Below are 22302 nucleotides of genomic sequence, written 5' to 3'. Positions count from 1 at the left end.
TGTCCACCAGAGCTCCCAGGGTCATTTTTTCTTTGCCCCACAAGACTAGCAAGCTATTGGTGGGTACTGGATGGATGTCCACCCTAAAAACTAATGACAATTTTCACATTTTCTCTTATTGTATTGCCTACAGATTGTCTTAGAATGCTTCGTTTATTTAGTTTTCTTCTAGGTGACGAGGGTGTGAAAGTAGATGCTTGGAGAAGTTTTAGGGAACATACTGGCATCCACCTGAAACACAGACATAATGAGGAACCACAAACTATATTCCATAAATATTTGCTGGATATGTTAATATGCTAGATATGTGTGAGGTGCCCAGCCTTGGGCAAACTTACAGCTCACACAGGAATCCTGACTCTGGGTAAGATGCTTTTTTGCCCTGACAAATACTGATAGCTGGTTACCAAGAGCTCTGAACTTCAGATAGTGCTTCTAGCCAAGAAGAGGCCTGGGGAATGTCATGGGCATTCTGGGTCTCCCTTTGTTACTTCTGCAAACTTAATGTGAGTGTTGGACAGAGGGCTATTGTGTGCCCTGAAGGGGTTCTACGGGAAGCAGAGTTTTCTGTATTCTGTAGGTACTGAATCTCTCTATCTCTTTCTCGTAGATTCTCTTCAAGCTCAGGCCTGAAATCAGCTTCCTGATAGAACCTGCTCCCTCACTTTGCACAGGGGTCTCAGCACTGATTGCTCTAAGAAGTGGTCTGGGAGAATTCCTGATCCTGATATGTGCATAAAGGTTCACATATGCACCTGGAAATTAAGATGATAGCACTTATACCATACTTACTATATTCTGTGATTTGTTCTGAGTGCTTTACATAGATTGAATTATTTAATTATCACAACAATCTTCTGAGGCAGGTACTATTATTGTAACTATTTTTAAAGATTATGAAAATGAGGCACAGAGATGTATTTAACTCACCAAAGGCCACACATCTGGTAAATGGTGGAGCTGGGATTTGGTACTAGGTGGTCTGCTTTCACAGTCCATTCTCTTAAACACCATGCTATTAAAAAATGGAAGATTACAACTTCCTGGGAAGTGGTTACATGTTTCCCTGAAGCTAAAAATGAATATTTTATGACACAACTTTCTCCTACTCTCATGTCCTCCCTATAGCAAATGTTTCCCATCTTATTTTACAGCCTGCCTTCTAAGAATGAAAAACCTTAACGACAATTCTCAAATTTTGTTTACCTTCTAGTTAAAATTTTACCAAGTAATATTTAATCACATTATCCTGGAAAATATCCATGCATGATATACTCCTCCTCATTCAAGATTTGGGTCAAAAAATTTTTTTTTCCAGTGAGGTCTTCCTTGGCTATGCAGTGCAAAATGACTCTTTTATTTCTTAGTCACTTTTTGTCATGCCCAGTGATTTTGTTTTCTTTATAGTAATATCACTATTTGAGTGTCTCATTTGTTCATGTGTCTTATTGTTTTCTATCCATCACCCATACTAGAATATAAGGTGTATGAGGACAAGAGCTGTGTCAATCTTGTGTCTGCTGCTGTTTCCCTTCTAATGGCAGTGTGATATGATCAATAAGTGAAATCCATGTTCCAGAATAGTCTGTGTGCATGGGAGATTTAATGAAGTCCTTTAGATCAAGATATATTTGCAAGAGCAAGAATTACCAGTTCTTGGGAGCCAAAGAAAAGAGGTTTTGATGGTGCTGTTTGTGAGCCTGGTATTTCTCTTCCTCCCTCCAGTGTTTACTTCATACTGAAGATAGACAGGAAGGAAGATGAGGTGTGGATTAACATGGTAAAGAAGTTTGCCTGGGGCTGGGGTTGTAGCTCAGTGGTTGAGCGCTTGCCTAGCATATGGAGGAACTGGGTTCGATCCTCAGCACCACATCAAATAAATAAATAAATAAAACAAAGATACAGTGTCTATCTACAACTAAAAACAATTTTAAAAAAGAAGTTTGCCTGACTCAATGGGCTTGTCATCTATATTCTTGACTTATCCATTAAGTAAGAAGGCTACCTTGCCTTTCCAGATCCCTACAGCACAGAACCCCCATCTCTAGCATCATAATCCTCACCTGCTTCAAGTCTAAGCAGAAATGCTAAGAGGAGGTGGGACCTTCAATATTCAAAGTGACCCACACTTGATACTTGGATTAGAAGACAAATTGGAAAAGAGGTAACAGAACATGGAAGAACAGAGAGTTAATATTTAAAAACTAAAAATGTGAAGCCACTGATACATTTGGATTCTTCGGGGGTGGTTTATTCATATTTGGTTGATTTTTCTAGACTTCCAGATAAATTTCTTCCCAGATTTTGGCACTCAGTGCCCACTTACTCATTTACCAGAGTAAATGAAAATGCAAAGTAGAGAGAAGACGGAACAAGTTAATTCAGACATTGGAAGCAGATGCATCAGAGCATTTGGTGGGGAAGAGGTTGATTCCCTGGTCCCCATAGTTACATGCCAGATTTTCATATTTTGAGGTTTCCTTAGTCAACGATTGCCCAAAATCTATTTTCACCACCAGTGTGCATAGGGCATTAATCACAGAAATCTGTTTCTCATAGTTATCCATCACACAGGGCTCTGGTTTGCTTACCAAGCAGCCGTCGGTGCAAGACTTCTGTGTGCTAATGTCTGCATTTACCCCATATCCAATGGGGAGTGAAGGATGGGAAGGTTGAGAAGGAGGGATTTTCTCAAGGGTCTGCAGACATGAAAGGGTGGTCAGAGAAGAGAAAAAATTACTAATAAGGAAAAGAGAAAGAAAGTAGGGAAATGAAACTCATTTCTATTAAAAGAAATTAGGGATGCTGGTCCCGGGGCTAGACTCCTTTGACAGTCACTTTTGGCTAATGGGAAGGAAAAGAAAGTATACAAGTGTGGAAGCCAGAAAGCCTGGTCTGACTTCCTTCTTTGATACCTTTTCCAGCCTTAGAGAAATCTTTTAAGTATTAAATGAGATACTGTATGTGAAATGTATGGTACAGGGGAAATCATTATAGGCTTCATAAGTTCCCCAACCTTTTTTTGCAGGGGAGCTGGGTATTAGGGATTGAAGCCAGGGGTGCTTAACCACTGAGCCACATCCCCAGCCCCCTTTTTACATTTAATTTATAGACAGGGTCTTGCTGAGTTGTTAAGTGCCTTGCTAAGTTGCTGATGCTGGCTTTGAGCTTGCAACCCTCCTGCCTCAGCCTCCTGAGCCACTGGGATTACAGGCATGTGTTACTCCACCCAGCTCCCTGACCTTTAAAAAACATTATTTCTTGCATGTTTATCGAGGACCTTAAGGTGTCGAGCATGATTATAAAAATGTGTCCCTAGCTTCTGGTGGCACAAACTTCTATAGTGAGGACTAGAGTAGCAGTCATCTTTAGCTTATAAGAATGGTGTAGTGACCAGGTACTATCATTCTGCATTTACCTAGCACCTACTTTGTATCTGGCCCTATTACCCACTTTGTAGGAATGGAGTATGCTTGTCTGAAGAACTGCTAATGTGCTTAAGTGATGGAATTTTAGAACGTGGTTGGCCAGGCTGAGTTAGGAAAAGGACAGAAAGAAAAAAGTTTCATTGATATATTCAAGTCATGAAGTCGCCTAGGGCAAGATACCAGCTCCAGAAGTGGACAGGGGTGGACTTTCCAGGTGAGTGGGGACTCCACATGAGAGAGGGTGAGAATGCAGGGGATGGTAAGCATGTAAGCTCTAGAAGTTGTGGACTGAGGGGATGAAGGTGGAATGAATGGGAAGGGAATAGAGAAGCGGAGTCACAAGTTGCAGGAGAGTGTTTCCAGCAGTGGGCTGGGAAGCCGAGCAAAGAGCTGGGGGCGGCTGAGTGGTATCAGGAAAGCAGATGGTGATCCTAGAGAAGGAGGGTGCAGATGGCAGTGGTGGTGAGGAGGCAGCGTGGGGTGAAGAACAGTCCCAGCTTGGCCACTCCCGGGAGGGGAGAGGCTGGAACACAAGACTCCCCACGCTGGGTGAGCTCTGTGACTCATCTGGCCCCCAGTGGGGCTTTGACAAGGGTACCGTGAAGAAGGACACAGGAGTCGCTGTGGTTCTCTGTGATAGACCTTGGAGATTAGGCATGAACTATAGGTATCCAGGAAATCCTGGTAAGGAAAGAAGTTTCCGTTACCAAGTAAAGAACAAAGTACCCTGCTATAATCAAATCCAGGCTCCCAGGTCAAGTTTCCACTGCCTGCTCCATCTTGGGCAAGTCATTGGATTGCTCTTAGACAGTTTTCTCTTTCATTAAATAAAAAGGTGGATTAGGTGATCTTCAAAAATACTTTTAAGCTATAAAATTTTGTGATGCCAAGAAAAGGTCTGGATTGTGGTGGAGAGGGCAGACTTGTAACTCTACGATGATCAGAGTCCCATAGGAAGAATGACTGAGAAACACTGAAGGTAGATTCTAGGCACCTGTTGCCTAAAATGTTACCAGGAAAATGATGATGGCTTAATGTAAATGATGTTTCTAAATAATAAAACCATCCAAACATGAGTTGGATTGCTTTTTTAAAATGTCTTTATTTTGTTTACTTATTTTTTATGTGGTGCTGAGGATTGAACCCGGTACCTCACATGTGTGAAGCAAGTGCTCTGCCACTGAGCCACAAACCCAGACCTGGATTGCTTTTTAAGAGAGTGAGCTTTCGGTCACAGGAAGTGATCAATTTTAGATTGAATGATGACATTTTAGGGTTGTTATAAAAGGAATTTCTTCTCCAGCCCCCACCTTCTTTCCTCTCTTCTATAGAGACATTTTACTTTTCTGCAGCTGAGTATATGATGAAGTGATAAACAATAGTAAATTCCATCCAGCATGCATTTCTTAGATAACTATATTTCATGATGCTTAATGTAAATGAGTTTCTGGTGGAGAAAATGGAGTTTTGTGGTAAAATAACTTTGGAAAATACTGGATTAAGTAAGGTTAAATAAGTTCCTTTACTGTAGACTTCACGGAGACTTAAATATGTGAATTTTAATATTTAAATTTATAATGTTATAAATTTCCTAAGTATATTTGGCAACAGGCTATTTTCCACAGAGCATCTAAAAGGAATAGGGATCTACTGAACTATGGAGTCTAGTTCATATGGCATTTGAATTTGAATCGCATGGGCATCCTGTCCACAGGCAGATTCTGGTACAGTGGATCCCTGGGATGGGGCTGAGATTCTGCACTCCCAACACACTCCAGCCAATGCTGCTGTTGCTGTGCCCACGCTTCCAGTTTTTGAGGGACTAGGAGGCCATGCAACATAGCCCTGGTCAGGAGCGTGTCCCCCTGTGGAGCAGCAATATGCTTCCTGGTGCTTCTCTTCTCCCTGGAGATCTGGTCTGTGCTTTCCAAAAGTATTATTCACGTGGGAAAATAAACTGGGCATCCCTCACGTATCCCTGTGGCGAGGTTCGCCATGGCCCCCTCCATGGGGAATCCCTCTTCCTCTTCCACTTCCCCACCCCCATGGCCTGCGGCTCCCCAGTTAGTTAAGCTATTTTTTGAGTTTGAGTTAAAACCATTTCAGACGTATTTTTAACTACGTCCTGTTCAAAAAGCTGTTAGCATTTGGCAATCATTCCATCTTCAGCTTGAATCCTGGGGAAGATTTTTTTCCCCCTCTCCACAACCGGGCAAAGTATATCATTTAAAAATAGTTCTAGTGCGTGGGTCAGAGAGACTGGCTGCTGGGGATGGGGACAGGGTACGCTTTGGACTCCGCCACCCCCATCTCCAGTTGGGTCTGCCCTTCCTGCCTGCACCCGAGGCTGAGTACCGGAGGGACAGGCATCGACATGGGCTTGGTTGATCTCTGCCAGTGGGGTTGCCAGGAATGGCAACAGAGTTGACATTTTTTCCTGCCCACAATCCTGAGATAGGCCGGAAGCAGCACCTTACCGTTATCATAATTAGGAAGCATTTATAAAGGGGCTTCTAGAGGAGTGCCCCTGGAAAATTGCTGTATCTATTTTTATTTGCAAACACTTATCTAGCTTTTCATCATAAATAAACTGAGTACTTGACAAATAATTTAATCAATTTGAATTGTTAAATTTTTATTAATTTAAATTGTTAAATTATTTAAGATTTTAAATCATGAATAGAAATCATTTAATTCTCACAACAGTCCTATGAGGTCAGTGCTCTGGTTATCCCCTTGGCAAAAAGAGGAAACTGAGACGGAGCGGTCAAGTACCTTGCCTAAGTCCCGGGCTGACACACCTGGCACTGGAGTGTGCTGTTTCTTCCGGAGATGCGTGTCCTGCCTTCTCTAACAGTGGCTGCGCCAGCCCAGCCCGCTCTGAGCTACTCAGTGGGAGGAATGAAGTTTAAAACAGACAAGAACTTCCATCATAGACTAAAGAAAATGATGATTTTTTTAAAAAGCAACCACCAAGTATTCATAGGTAACTGTCTCTCAAACATTCAAACCCATTAAACACTCCAAATAGACCTGGACCATGTTAAAATCTGATCCCCAAGCAGGAAATTCTAGAATTACTCTGAAAATTATTGGAGTGGGAGGAAACAGTTTTCTCCTCAGTTTCTTGTCAACTGTTTTGTGTGTGTGTGTGTGTGTGTGTGTGTGTGTGTGATATTCTGTCACCATCAGTCTGGACGAGTTGCTTGCTCCTGGGTGCTTGGGGGAGAAGGATGCAGCCTCTGGGCAGGCAGCTCACTTCCTCCCCGGACCTCCCCAGGGCTGGAGTCCTTTACTGAGTGCTGATTCCTCTGAGCTGCCAAACTCCTGCTGAATTCAGGGAGAGAGCTGAGAGGTTGCTACTGGCTGCAAGCCCTTGAGACCATTTTATTTCCATGGAATAAGCAGGATGCTCAGAGTTGGAAACAGTTGGGAGCTGACCTGCTCAAGGCCTGAATGCCCAGGCTCCCTGTGGGCTTGTGTCCTCACACAGGCAAATCCCACGTTCGCTTGTCCTCCTTCCTTCCTGTGCCAGACATGGTTGTCCAGATTGGACACTTGCCTTTCAGGAGTTCAGAAGCACAGCTCTTGTCTACCCATGACTCACTGCTGGCCTCGTGTCCTGTTTTTCGGGACCTGGGGCCAACTCTTTTAGTACAGGTCCCCTCCTTCAAGAATCCAGGCCCCTCTGTAGCACTGTCCACAATGCACAGCATGTGTCTAATAACACTAATTAATAAGCAATCATTTATTAATAACACCAGAATTATCATTGCATAGGAGCTAGAAAACCAAACAAACTCCAGCAGGCTGACCACGTAGTGAGCACAGCACTTCAGAGACAAGAGGAGAGAGGAGCTGAGGGAATATTTGCAAGGGAACTTGGACAAAATGCTCTGGGCCCACAGCCTTGGAGGCTGGTTTTGCAATCTATTTGGGAAAAAGGAAGGTGGGGACTTAGTGACTTAGAGAAGAACACACTGGGGGCAGGATGAAGACTGGAGAATTTGACCCAACTGAAGTCCTGGCTGGGGAAATAGCAGAAATGTCTCATGTCCTATTCCAGCAACTTGGTCCTGGCTTGAGAGTCTTTTCATATTTCCAGGGTTGGTTGATAGAGTGGTGGGAACTCTGAAAGAAAAACCCATTTAATAGATGAAGAAACTGAGGCCGTTGACTATTATCATCATTTTCCAAAGATGATTGAAAAGTGAAGAAGTAAATGAAGGACCTATGAAAACAAAGCTAAAAACCTCTGAGCAAAAGCAGTCCCTGTTTGTATACCAAGAGTCATTAGGGGTGGCAGGAATGGATATGTCCAATCTATTTATTTATAGACCCTGACTTTATAGGCATAGTCTTTTTAATAAATGTACAGTTGCATATCTTTCAATAAAAAACAATAAACCAACTTGCTGTGAGTAGTACATGAGATACTGCATTAGCGTCAAGCCACGTACTAGTCTACCTGGCAGGAGGTAATAGTGCTAATGACCAGGCCTAATAGCTAGTAATACCCTGGTAAGGACAAGCGGCTTACTTACGGCCCATTTCCAGTCTGATTGATTGGTGCCTGGACCAGCTGAGATATTAAATATTTTAAATTCCACCCTGATAAGAACAACTGAAACTCTTTTTTATTGTAGACTTTGCATGTGCCATTTGCAATAATAGGTGCTTTTGATATAATTCTCACAGGCAATGTTTGGGGATAGTACTGTGATCATTCCCATGTTATGGATGAGAGAACTGAGGCTTGGGATGTTAGTAACTTGGCCTAGGTTTCAAAGCCAACAAATGGTGGAGCTTGAGATTTACTGAGTCTTGGGATCTCAACCATGATACTGCTAAGTCAAGGGCTTGCAGGGGCAACTTGTAGCAGATCATTCTTCTTATTGTTTTTACTCATAATAACATTTTTTCCTGAATGTCATGGACAGCTTATCCTTTGGATTGGTATTTTGTTTTTCTGCTTTGCTGAATGTACTGGTCTGGCATATTTGAGAAGTCTGGAACAGACCTCAGCCTGTTTTGCTCTCCCTGTGAATTGGGTACAGATCTCAGCCACTCAACCAAGGGCTGAGGGCAGATCGGGCTCACAAGAGAACCTGCTACTTAAATGACCTCTGGTTAAGGCCCTTCTCAACCCAGGTCAGTGATGAAAGCCTGGGATCTTGAGGGCTTCCATTGTGCCTCCTGAGTCTTCCCTTAATAATGTAAGCATCATTGCTGACATGGTCCCTTCATTTGGGTGAACTCCTGATAATGTTTTTTTTTTTTTTTTTTTTTTTTGCTTGTGGCTACATTACATGTTTGCAAGGAGACCCGACTTAATTCTCTTTGATGTTTTCTTTCTCTGCTATTTTGTACATATCCATCCTCACAAATCTGTAGCGATCCAGGGGAATGCCGGATCTCCAGAATGAGCAGAGTGGTAGTAGTTAGCTAAAATGATATGGAGGAATGGGGTAAATTGAGCCCAGAGATTTCATGATGAAAGGCAGACTCAAAAGATACACTGGAGTTATTGAAAGATAGAAAACACTTAGAAAGCCTAAGAAACGACTAAATGGAACAAAATGGTAATAACAAGTATATTCAAAACATACACAGTAAAGTAGGCCGGAGAGCAAAGGAGCTAAAAAAGTATGTGATGGTAGCTATAGTCACGCCCTGATGAGCTAAAGCATTAACAGTGACATGATGAAATAAAGGAATGCCAACTATAGGGGGCAGTCCAAAGTTAATAATCCTGTGCAGGGGCAAAGGCAGACCTTTGGGCTGAGGTAGGGAATATTTGTGAAGGACTTCTTTGGGTAGGCGTTCTTGTGTGTGTATCTTACTGGATTCTCGCAGCAGTCCTAGGAAGTCAGAACAGGTGTTATCTCCATTTTATAGATGATGATGTTGAAACTCAGAGAGGAAGAAGAACATTATCTAAATCGCATGGCATTTAGGTGGCTCAGCTGGGACTGGAACCCAGGTATGTCTCAACCTCGAGGCTGTCCTCTAGACATTCAGTGGTCTTCTTGCTGTGCTATCCCTGCTAGGCTAGTGTTTGCCAGAGACCGCCCATGGGGCTGGCACCTGCAGGGTTCTCAGTGCTGAGCCTCACTTTGGGCTCATGCCCTCAAACCCATAAGTCCCTCAGGTCTCTTCCTGATGCTCCCAAAGGTGACTATAGAGCTGCCCTGGTTGTTTTCACTGTGCCTTCGGAATTTCCTTCCACTCTTGAGAACAAACAGGGTGCACAGGCTTCAAGGAAGGCCTAGGAAAGATGTAGGGCCAGGGCAGTTCAGGTCTAGAGCAAACAGGCGGGAGAGCAGATGCTAGATATGGAATTAATCCATTAAAGCATATTTGTTGGTGTTCCTGTATGTGCTGGGAACACTGAAGATTGGGGGGGGGGGCGCGGAAAGCAGACACAAGAAAATGAGATTATGACCTGAAAGGTAAAATAGACTGAAAAGTGGACTAGTAATACTAGAATTGCTTGACCAGACCAAATTGCCACTGGTCCATCTAGGACCAGACCAAATTGCCACTAGTCCAACAAGCTTGCCTTGAGATACCCATCTCTAGACCAAAATAGTCACTTGCTAATTGACAATCCCAGAGAACTTCCTTTGCGTTGCTTTCTTGACTGTAATATGTCCTTGCTTCTCCATTGTGGACTCCTTGGGGCTGGAACTTGAGTAGACTCATGGGGTGTCCTGTGAACATTATGTCTGTACGTTTAAAGTTTGCTGGGCTGGAGAAGTGCTAGGATGCTGGGAGAATGTCCAGTGAAGAGCAGAAATGCAAGAGCTACTATCCTGAATGGGAGGCAAAGTAGAACTGTGGCTAAGCTAGCAGGCTCTGGAGTTGGGATGACCCGAGTTCAGTTTCATTCTTAGCAATTTCCAGCTCTGTGACCTCAGGGAACCTCTGTGAAGCTTAACTTCAATTTACTCAGCTGTAAAATGGACCTCAACTAGCTCCAGCCTCAGTGGACCAAACTAGATGACCCATGCACTGGCCTATGTTAAGGGCTCAACAACTTTCAGCACCTATTCTTGCCATTGGTGCTGGCTGCAGGAAGGACATACCAGTGTGGCTTTTAGAAATGGGAGGCAGGAGAAGAAAGTGAGTTGGGACTGATCCTGAACCACTGTCTGATACTGAACAAAACCTTTGCCTTTGATGCCACCGACTGTCAACCCTTATTTAGGCTTGACTGGGAAAATACTGCTGCAAATACAGACTAGCTCATCAAGGCTGGTGATGGATTTGAGAGTACAGTGGAAATACTTAGGCTCTAAGCTCTTGGTGCAAACCAGAGGGAGTCACCAAAGCACTCGATCTTTGCCTGTCTCTCTTAGCTTGTAGCTCCTTTAGGATAAGGTTGGCTAGCCCTAGGTTTGTCTTTGCTGCTAGGGACCCTTGGAGGGAAAGACTCATTTGTCACTTTCACTTCTGTGTCTCTAGTCTCTTTTCCTGTGCCTCATTCTGAACTAGCATTCAAAGTGCTTGTTGAAGGAATGAATTTGTGTCCTAGTTATAGCCTTGACTTCCACCAGATCTTCAAGAATTGCCCTGATTTTGCAAACAGGAGTGACTACTCAGGGAAACTGAGGCACATTTGTAGGTTAGAGTCCTCTCCATCCCATCTGTCTGCGGTGATACACGTGCATCCTTATTAACGCTGGGGAATTGGTTTAGTCTGCTGGAAGCTGTAAATGAGGATTTTGTCTTCATTTGAATTCCTGCTCCAGTTCTGGAGGAGAACTCTCCTCTCAGGCTGGGGTGAGGGGAGAAGTGAGCTCACATACCACCTCTTAGTCATTAGGGGCTGCAGAGGGCCCCTCCTTGATGATATCTTCTCAGCTGTTTGCAAAACAGCCAGGGAAAGAGATGAAGCCCTGAGCCAGGCAGCCTGGCTGTCTCTTTAAATGCCGGGGTCTGTGTGGGAGAGGGAGGGGCCAGCTCTGGAGTGCGTGAAATTCCTGGGCTCCTCCGGCAGTCTCAGGCTCAGAGCTCAGCCCTACACATCGCCTCTTGCATGCAACTCACTGAGAGGGAGAGACAGCGTGTCCTCCCCTCTCGCAGCCGCTGGCATCTGGAGCCACCAGGGACCTGCTTTTCGCACCTCCAATACCCCCTCCCTTCTTCCCCGCCACTCCCTCCCAGAGAAAGAGAGAGAAAAAAAGAAAAGGAGAAAGATTCTGGAATTTGAACCTTCCCAAAGAGGAAACACCCAGAAAACTCAGTTGATTAAACATCAAACAAACAGACAGATCCCAACTCTTCTGTGCAACTGGAAAGGTAAGATTTTGGGGGGGAAAGACAGGCAGGCAGGATGAGAAACAACTCCGGGTTCTGTCTGTTCTGGGAAGAGGTTGCTCTTGCTCCTGAGAGGGTAGAAGTTTTCAGCTGGGAGCGACCAACCTAGATTTTTTTTTTTTTTTTTGAATGCTGGATTCGAGAGGCTGACCACGAGAATCGCTTTTCGACTCCTTTTCTTTTCCATCAGTTTCTCCTGGAAGTTGGGTCCTTTTGCTTCAGATGTTGGAAAAGTCAGAGAATGTTTGAGATTTAATAGCTTCGTCTTTCTTTTTTTCTTTTTCGAGTCATTCTCCAAATATTTGCTCAGATTGTCGGTCTTAAAATGATGTGTGCTGGTCACTTCATTTTGGGTAGATACTTTTTTGACATTTCCAAGCCACTTGCTCCCCACCCCCTCTTCCCTCTCCCCTTCCTGGGGAAGGGGCTAGTCAAAATGAGAAAGAGAAGGGACACTCTGGGATCACCAGAAGACAAAATAAAATTGAGACAGGGATTTCCCAGCTGTTGAGGAATGGAGGTATGTATGTTGAGTATGTGTTGGGTTTGATTTTTTTTTTTTTGGGGGGGGGAGGGTGTGTGAGGAGGTTGTTCTTGAGTCTGAGAATTCAGGTTGGACTCCTGCTATCTTGTTGTGACAGTGGGCACACTTGGGGAAGGTGAAAAGGAAGTGTGTGAGTGGTGTGCGCTCCTGTTTGGATCACTTACAAGGGAATCTTCCTCCTCTGCCTTCCATTTGTTTATATTAATGATTTAGTAGCAGCCTTGCCTGAAAACTTCCACTATGTGTAAGCACTGTGGGTTTTGCAAGCTCTCAGTGACCTTAAAGACTGGTTCGATGTATTGTTATTTCAAGGCTTTGTGCTGTTCCCAGAGTTTCGGCTCTTTCCCTCTTTCTTTTTTAACCACAAAACTTAACTGCTTTAGAAACATCATCCTGATGACAAGGGAAAAAAAAAAATTTGTCCCCCAGCCCCCTCCCTTCCCAGGCCAGTGATGTAATACCAACCTATGGGCTCGGCTGCTTTGCAGGTGACTTGCCCTGTGATTACTTGTTAAAAAAAATAAAATAAATTTCTCCCTTCCTCCATTAAATGCCTACCTCTTTTGATTTGGATGCAGAAATATCATCATGCAATGAAGAAAATTATGTATTCTTTTGCCAACCATTATTTGGGTTTAGTAAAGTAGGTTTCCTCTTCCCTGATCTTTATTTTTATTTATTTTTTAAATGCAAAGGTCAGAGATCATTGAGAGCTAACCACTCGGATCAAATAAGATAGCTGGTAGAGCAGGAGCTGTCTTCTCCCCGCTTCCTCCGGTTAATTCCCGCTTTGGGGAGATAGTGTTTCTTTTGCCACCAAAAGCCACCCCAACATTCTGAATTCTTTCTCTGACCTGGGTCCTGAGGATGGCTCTGGGAGGGCTAGGGGCACTCCTTCTCACACCTGGAGGACGGTGTAGTTTCGGGGGTCAGATGACCATTTGCCTTTGTGATGAAGGCTCCAATGGAAATTTGAACTCCCAGCGCGCTGGGTGACTTGGTTCCTGGGATAGTCTATCTGGGGGCACCTGGAGGTTAGTCTGGGGAGCCTGAAGAACTGGCCTTTCTCAATTTGCTCTTCTGGATAGAGCCTCCCTTCCTCGTTCAAGGGCTTCTGCACCGCCTTTCAAGTTACAATGGTCCCGCTGGTTATGATGGGCAAGTTTACCTAAGGGCTACTGGGTACGTGTCGGAAGGATGGTGGGGAGAGAGACGAGGCAAAGCTGGTATTTTTTTTTTTTAATCTTCAGACTTAATCTGCCTAAGTCCTATCGGGGTGAACGATATTTCAGATGGGTGCTAGTCGTGCAGAGATATTCCTATTGTTTGTTCTTTTTGTTGTTGATGGGGAGTGTAGTAAGGGCTCTTGGCCCATTTTCTGCAGCCCTGGGCTCAACCTGCGAGCCAGTCTTCCTGCTGGAAGAGGGGGAAAGCTGGACGCTGGAAGTTCGCTATTAAAGTGAGCAACAGGGCTGGGTTAATTTTTTTTCTTTTAAACAACCGGACTGTGCGAATGCCCTTTTCTGGAGCTTTCCAGCCCTTTCTAGTGAAATTATAATTTAAGAAAATTGCTTCTTAAGAAGGGGAAGCCAGAAATCAAAGGGATTCTAGATTTTGAGAGACAACTACGTCTTTGCTTCTCTGGTAGCTCCCTATTATTAATTATTGGGGGTTTGATGGGGGTCTGGCCTCCGTTTCTGTTGATTTCTTTTTAATGCTGCGTTTCTACTGACTATGTTGATGATTTGCTGCTTATATAAGGGAAAGGATGTATCGAGGTGGATTGATGCTTGGGGTTTTGAGATCGGCTACTGAGATTGGGTGGCGGTTGGTGTGTTTGTCGATGTGCATGGTAGGAAGGTCTTTTCTTTTGGGTGGTGGGGGACAAGGGAATGGTCGGAGAACGGTAGATGAGATGCTCCAGCGAATGGGAACCTGGGGGGACATGGAGGTGAGGTCGGAAGTCGCCGGTTTGCAGAATTTCTGTCCTGCATCCCCTGTTTCTCTCGCTTCTTGGGAAAAAAAAAAAAAGAAAGAAATCCATTATCTCTAAAAACACATTATTCCTCAATTGGCCTTTTAGAGGGGAAAAAAAGGAGAGGGAAGGGAGGAGGTAATTTGGTGAGGGGGCTTGGTTGTAATTAGCCCACTGCTGCAAAAGTGAGATACAGAAATCCATCGGCATCAGCTTTGGGGGCACAAGAGGCAGCGGAGAGATGGGGGACGGGTTGTCAGTCTTGGATGAACAGTGCAGCAGTGGGGTTGGTGTTTGGGTATTGTGTGTATTTGTGTCTCTGTGTGTGTGCAATTTTTTTCACCGCACCACCGATTTCCCCCTCCATCCTCCATCCTCCCCCAATTCTGCCATGATCTTGCCTCCTATCTCCACACACTGTCCCCCCATCCTATACACCCCCTCCCCCTTTTCTCCAGCCCTTTCTGTCTCCATGAGAAAAATTCTGATTCTGATGGCTCTGCGGCTCTTTTTTTTTTTTTTTTTTGCAACACAACAGTGGTGCGATGGCCTTTCCTACATGCCACACGGATGCAGCCTTCTGATAGGAGGGCTAAGTCGGCACATCCACACACGCACTGGCACACGCGCTTGCACACACACACTCTTACATACGCGGCCGACCAAGGGCTTGATTTTGTTTGGTTTTGTTCCCCTTTACCTCTTTCCCCACCTCTACGTCCACCATGATGCCTTTCCCCCTCCTTCACAGGGGGGAATGCTGTAATGTTAGGGCTTCATCTTCTCCTGCAACCGCTCTCTTCTTTCCTCTCGCCATTATTCTTTCCCGAAAGCTGTGGTGTGTCGCAGTTTCATAGGATTAGCATGTTAGAGAGTCTTTGGGGGAGGGGGCCTCATGAGGAGGGGATTGGAATGGGGGTAGATGACATTAATGATTTTTTTTTTTATTTGGCCAAATAAGCACCCGGTGATAATGATCCAATTTAACCATCCATGAAATCTATGTTTGCGGCACATTGGAGGAAGGTTACAGGGGAAGGCAGCATCGGGACTGGGTTACCTCTGGGGAGGTTTGATGCCTGGAGAGTAGACACAGCCCCCTCCCCATGCACATGGGTACTCGCTCTCACACCCCCACCACACGCAGCCCTGATCAGTGGGCTGTGTCAAAACAGAGGGCACTGCAGAATCACCCAGCAACTCGTCGTGGTTCTTTGGGAGGATGGAGTGATGTCTTTGTCCTACCCAGCTCTCTGCTCTACGGATGATGCCGGGTCTTGGCATTTTTGGTTGGCCTTCCTGCTGCCTTTCGGGTGGGGGCTGGAAGGGGATCTGTGTGTTATTAAACAGTGGTGTGCCTCCAATCGGACTCCACGGTTTTGCCAACCCGCTGTGTGGTTCGGGCAGTAGGCTGCCTGTCTTTTTGTGCCGTGTGGCTGTTAAGTGTTGGATGTGTATGTAAGAGTGGCTCTGGAGAGGTGTGCTGGCCATCAGGGGAGACGGGCAGAACGCAGGGGTGTGTAGCGGAGGGACAGGAGAATGAAGTCTTCAAAGCAGTTGAGAAGAAGGTAGAGGGGGAGAGACTGCTGTTGTCTCCAGCAGGAAGCCTCAAATGAGATCCCCACGTCCACCAAGCAAGTCCGTGGGCGGGTGAGCTCATGGATGATGGGTGGGCGGATGCAGACTGAAGGGGGAGAAGGGACAAGGTGGGTGAGGCTGAGGGTTTTCCCTGCCCCTTGCCAGAGCTCTGGACTGAGCTCTGGGGACAGCCTCCTCTCCCGGGCCAGCTCTCTTGGGCAGCATGGCCCTGGAGGCTGCAGCCTGAAGGAGCCGATTGCCCTTGGCCTTGAGAGCAGCTCCAGCCCCGGTTCTCCGGGGCTCTGGCTGCCTTGACTACAGACGCCATTTTTCTCTTCTCCTTCAGCTAGCACTCTGTCCCTCTTTATTAGCAATTGTGAGTGAAATTGGAAAACATTTTGCTTTAAAGAAAAAAAAAATATATATATTTCAGAGTAAAATGTTGATTATCTCACCTTTCTGTCATTCTTCTCCCTTCCTGGGGCTGACCTTGAGGAGTTGGGGAGAAAGGGTTACGTCATTGCCAGAGAAAGGGGAGAAATGGGGAGTTGGATGCCTCAGAGGTGAATTGTGCCCAAATCAGAGAAGGGCTTGCTCTCGGGACCCCCTGGCCCTATTCTCCTTACACGACCCTCCAATGTGGGTGGGAGATTTGCAAAAGGGCAAACATCCTGGCCATAGCTCTTTGCCTAGAAATATACCAGCTGGTTGCGTCTGTTCCTATGGTGGTCCAGCCCTGTGTCCCCAAAGTATGTACCAGCTGGGGAAGAATGGTCGCACTGCAGCTCTGACCCTTGAGGGCCAGCTCTGGCTGCTCTGCAGATACAGTGAGTGCAGCTGTGTGGCAGGGCCAGCCACAGGTGGCTCTGCTGGGCATGGGGCATGGGCTATGCATGAGGCCAGCTCTCAGCCCCCTTCTTGTAGGTCACAGCCCCAATGACACCTCCTCAAAGAGGCCTTTTCTGACCTGCTCTCTGAAAGAGTTCCGGTCCTCTGGCTGCTGTCCTGCCCATTATTCTATCCTTACTTTTATTGGTAATCACTACTGAATATTATATTATGTATCTATAGATCTCATCTCTTCCAACTCTGGAATGCAAGCTCCATGAGATCAAGGATTTGTTTTTATTCATTACAGTATCCCCAGTGCCAAGGACATTTCTTGGCACATAGTAGTTGCTCAACAAATATTTGCTAATTGGAGGCAAGAACCACATGGATTTGGTGTTGGAGTTCTTCCTTCTGTAGCACCTTGGGACCTGTCTTCAGGGATAGCTGAGCATTGCTTTGGACTGTCTTAGCTCTGCCTGCAAGTCCAGATGTGTTGGAGGAACTGCAAAGTGCTGACCTTGGAATTCAAATAGGAAGGTCTTCTCTATACCTAGTTCAGGGTCACTCTGGCTCCTTCACAGTCCCTTTGCTATTAGTAATCATCATTACCATTGTCATAGTATAGAAATGGTGGTAACATGGGTAATTACCACATACCGACTCCAGCACCAGGTTTCTTTCATGTGCTCTGTCTTGTTTAATTTCCCAAGCAACTCAATGTGGTACAGCCATATTACCTGCTTTGTTGATAGGAGACTGAGACTCAGATAAAGTAACCTGATAAAATGAAGATCAAGGACTTGAACTCAGATGTGTCTTATTTCAGAGCCCAAGCTTATGACCCTTATGTTACCCTGTTAGAGGCAAAGAGGGGTGAGCCATCATCTCACTCAGAAAACTGAGGCCCAGGGAATGACATGGTTTGTGGGAAGTCAGAGGTGACGTCTGAGGCACAGAGGAGGCTGGACTCCAGGTTTCCTGGCTGACGAGGTGCTGTTGGTTCTTCTACTTCCTTGGAGGTCTTAGGGAGGTGGGCAGGTAGGTGTGCCCCTGAGGAGAGCAGAGGTGACTCCAGCAGAGCTGAAGGGATTCCGGAAGAAGACATTAATTTCAGGGTTTTATGGCTGGAAGTGTCCTGGAGGGCTCCATCTCAAGGTTATCAGTCAATGAGTGTTGGTCAAGGTCATCCTCTGAAGGTGTTGGAAGAAGAAATCCCAGTGCGTGTGGTTCTCAACCCCTCTAACCCTGCTATCAAGGGCACTGTCAGATGTGGCAGGGGCTACATTTGGAGACCCAAGCAGCTGGCATCTGGATCCTGAGGGCTTCCAGGCCCCTGTGCTCTCCCAGCCTGGCTTAGTTCTTGTTTCTCAAGAAGGGAGGTGTGGGCCAGATACCGGACCCAGAGCACTTCATTTCCATTTTCAGAGGCTGGTTGGAGGGAATAATGCTATGAAATGTGGGTGAAGACCTAAGAGTCTTTTCAGTCCCCCCCTAGGGTTGACCTTGACCTTGAATGGAGGTCAAGACACTCTAGTCAAGTGCCAGTATGTTTTGGGGGGCTGGGGTAAGAAGGGAGGCTAGGAAATGGTGGAGTCTGAGAACCAGACTAGTCTTACCTTTTGCCAGGAACCTGAAGCAGGATGTGGGGGGGGGGTTCTGTGTGACCTTGGGATGGCATAACAAGATGCCCTGGTTTGCAGACAGTTCCTGCTTAAGCCTATGTCCTAGTGTAATTATTAACTCTCAGCGGTGTCCTGGTTTGGATGATAAAATATATGGCCATCCTTCTTTGAGATGACATCACCCACTTTCTCTTAATGGGACGGAGCAAGGAAGGTGGAATGCTAGAGAGGGAAATCCAATTTCAAGGCAAAGAAGGGGCAGGGAGTGGAGCCTTGCACCAGCAAGACTTCTGCTTGTCCTCAATTTCTGAAAGATTGAGACCTGGGTCTTGTAACTATACCTACTACCCACCAAGACTCTTACTGCTGTCCTAACCACTCTTCCTCTAGCTAATGCAGCTAGCTGACATTTGGGTCCTGCCCTTGTACCAGGTATAATGCTCAGCACTTGATTTGCATTATCCTCCTTAATCCTTTAGTAACCCTATGAGAGTGGTACTTTGATCAGTTCTGTCTTACAAGGAAAGTAACTAAGGTCCAAAGAGGTCAGGTGACATGTCCATGGTCACTCTGGTTGGAAGCAGCAGGCTTGCCTTTGAAGCCTCTAGCCTTAGCTACTGTGCCACCCCTGCACCATGGATCTGTCCTTTGCTGGCCCTGGTCTGGGAACTTGATTCTGAGAGTGGGCCCCTGGGCCAGGCAGTCAGACTCACCACTCTGGGGCTTGCTGAGGATGCTGCTGCTTGTCCAAAGCAGTTCAGGCTTTTGGTGGTGGCAGGGCAAGGGGGCAAGTGTGCTGTCCTAGCAGTGGTACTGGCTAATTGCCATTTTTTGGTGACACTTTGGAAATATGTTTTCTGATGTCTCAGTTACCTTCTTTCTTATTTCAGGCACCTTGTCTAAGGAGAGGGTTCAGATAATCTGGCATGGTTATGGGTGACCAGAAAGTAGGGAACCTGAAACCCTAGTCCTCTTTTGCTCTGTGGTCCTGGGTCTTGGTAGGTTTCCTGCTCTGTAATCCTTGCAATGTAATTATCTAGCACCTGCTATTAGCAGAGCTTTGAGCGCTGCTGTTTCGTTTAGATTGGCAGCATCCTCATTTGATCAGGAAGTTGGTGGTCAGAGGGGATAAATGGTATGTTTAGGATCACCTGAGATCCAGGCTTGGGCCTGAACCCAGAAACCTTTTACTGAGTCTGAGAAGAGTGGGCACTAGGTGGAGCATCTAGATGAGGCCAGAAGAAGACCCTGAAAAAGGTTTTCAGGTCAGCTCCTGAGGGCTGAGGGCTGGACAGGGCTTTGCGGGGTGGTCATCATCCTAGTTAGTCATCCTTGAATCCCCTTTGGTCTCATCTGCCAGTCAGGGAAAGATAGCTGCTGATTTCAAATTTGGATGAGCATTGATTCTTGTCTGGAGGGAAGGAGGAAATGGGACCATCCATACCCTCACTGATGGGGTGTCTAGGAGTTACCTCTTTTCCCATGCAGCAGAAGTAAATGCACCAACAATAAATCCATCCTTAATACCCCTGCATCCTAGGGTAAAGGGCAAAGCAGGATGGGAGTCTGCTGCCTGGAGACAGGAAGAGAGCACCGTCAGAGGCAAGCAGCTGGGATCTCCCAGGCTGGAGGGCTCCAGGGAGTAGGAGGAACTTTTTCTTGGTTGAGATGTAGGGAACAGAAGAATGTTTTTCTGATAGTGGGGGGGGACTGGTCTGAAGCCCCCAAGCTGAGCTGCATTAGCTCCATTGCAGTCCCATTGAAGACTGTGTTTATTTTTCCAATAATGTGTTAATTAAACATTGATTTCCGGGTGGAGGAAAGGGAATTGGATTGCCAGAGCTAAATGGAGTGAGGCGGATGGGGAGCAGTGAGAGGGGCCCCCAGCTGGAGTCAGCATTCTTCAGGATCACCCCAAAGGGGCGGAGGGGAGCTGGGGCTGTGCTTTCCCTGGCTCCCAATTCACAACCGTCAACTTCCCAGGAGCCTTTGGGAGGCATCTTCTCTACCCCTGGGCTACCCAGGTGGATGGAGATGGTTAGGGTGGAATCTCAATTTAAGGGGAGGAACTTAGGTTCCGCACTAAATTCTCCTCTTTTCCTACTACCTTCTGTTTGTGTAACAACTATGTCAGGCTGTGCGCTCAGCACTCTACAAGTGTGAGCTCGTTGGTTCTTTCCGTAGGTGTGGAGGTGGGTCCTTCTACAATTCTACTTTGGAGACAGGAAAATGGAGGTGCAGAGAAGTAGCAAGTTCACAGTCACAGAGTTGGCAAGGCTTGGCAAGAGAAGGAACGCTGGAATTGAAATGACCTGAGGTTGGCAGAATAGCCACTGAGGGGTGCAAGCCCCTTTAACTGAAAACCCAATATCAATGCTGCAACTTATAGCAACAAAAAGAACCATCTGATGTTTAGATAGAGCTTTTGCTATGTACCAGCAATAGGAAAATCAAGTGCTTTTTTACATAGGGTTGGGAGGACTCAGTGGGTGAGTATTAGATAATGCTAGTCCCATTTTATAGACGAGGAAAATATGGCTTGGGGAGGTTCACTTCCTTGCTTGAGGTTGCAGAGTTGGTAAGTGGTGGAGTTGGGATAACACTTTGATAAAGATGACTTTGAGACTTCTTTACAGTTGTGTTTTGTTGTCTCTTACTCACCAAGGACATGGATCCTGGCTTAGCAAATTGGGGAACATTAGGATGAACCCTCTGGCTAGATCCTGGGCTCCAGAAATCTCAGAGTCTTGCAGTGTGAGCCCCACTTCTGAGCCCATGGCTGCTGAGGCGAGGCTCTGGTGGGGAGAAGGTTGTACTGGGGTGTTTGTAGTGATTGGAGGTGAATGATAAGAGTAAGTTAGAGTTGTAGTTCTCATACTTTGCTGCAAAATTCTGAATGCAAGTTGCACTTCATACTAGTTAAATTAGAAGTCTTAGGGGAAAGACCAGAGTATCCATATATTTAAAGCTCTCCAGGTTTGCAAATCAGTGGTTTAGAAGAGCCTTTTCTCTAAAGCCTGGGGCAGGAGGTGCTGGCCAGAGTGACGTAAAATGTGTGAAGGTGATTGATTGGGCACACCCCATATCCAATGGGGCGACATTTATATCCATCTATTTTTCTCCTTATTGGAGTAACAGGTTTCAGACTTTGGTATGCATGGATGTCTCTGGAGCTTTGATAAATGCATCTCCCCAGACCTCAACCTTCAGATCTGACTAAGGAGTTCTGGGGAGGGACCTAGGAATCTGTATAGAAGCAGGCACTTTCTATGGCTGGGTGAGGTGGTGCAATCTAGGGCCAACCCCAGCCCTGTGGTTCCAGTACTTGTGAAGTCCTCTCTCCTTGGTGGGGTGGAAGTGGGGAGGCCGTGGTCTGTCGTGGCCACCTGTTGCTCTGGACCAACTCTTCATTACTGCTACTGTGCACCTGGCCTGGGTCCCTCTGCCACTTCAGTGCCTTGTTTAGTGGGAGAAGAGGTTGATCGCATCCTGGAAATTCAGTAGACTCCCTTCTCAGGTTTAAAAAAAAACATCAGAGTAAATCTCGGCACAACTTGAGTGTCGAGAAGCCTGTCAGCCGCCGCCATCCTGGGGCTTCCCCCAGGGATCGGCAAAACAGCTTCTCTGGGGTTCATTTTAAGCTTTTCTTCCAAAGCTGTCAGAAACAGAGAATAGTTGGAGCCTCTCAGAGCTGGAAGGGACCTCGGCTGTCCTCCGTGCCAACGCTAATATTCTATTCATTTTTTCATTCATTGATTCATCCAACAGATATTTATTAAACACCTACTATATCCAGGCCCAGGACCAGGTTCTGGGAATACAGCCACATTCATGAGAGACATTTGGTTCATCCGTCACAGAATTTAGGCTTGGGTGGAAAGGCAAACAGACAACACAAGTATATAATTACACATTACGACGAGTGTTGTGAGGGAGAAGTACTGAGAATTACGGAGACCTAATTTAGAATGATGGGGACAGGGGAGAATGACAGCTACAATG

At 46.0% G+C, this 22302-nt stretch overlaps 1 protein-coding gene across 22 annotated transcripts in view; it reads left to right on the top strand.

Moving 5' to 3' along the window:
* The first annotated feature begins 11422 nt into the window (after positions 1-11422).
* Nrxn3 (neurexin 3) overlaps positions 11423-22302 on the top strand; it is a 1577562-nt gene continuing 1566682 nt past the window's right edge. For all 22 annotated transcript variants that reach the window (XR_009226397.1, XR_009226396.1, XM_058577846.1 and 19 more), the window contains exon 1: positions 11423-11732. The gene's annotated coding sequence lies outside the window, so the exon portion shown is untranslated. The remainder of the gene's footprint in view (positions 11733-22302) is intronic.

The sequence above is a fragment of the Marmota monax genome, unplaced genomic scaffold (assembly GCF_021218885.2).
Source record: "Marmota monax isolate L192 unplaced genomic scaffold, Marmota_monax_Labrador192_F-V1.1 WCK01_AAM20220418_F8-fsc00017, whole genome shotgun sequence".
Lineage (NCBI taxonomy): Eukaryota > Metazoa > Chordata > Mammalia > Rodentia > Sciuridae > Marmota > Marmota monax.
The sequence above is the reverse complement of the archived record's forward strand: the minus strand, read 5'-3'. Positions and strand labels throughout refer to the sequence as shown.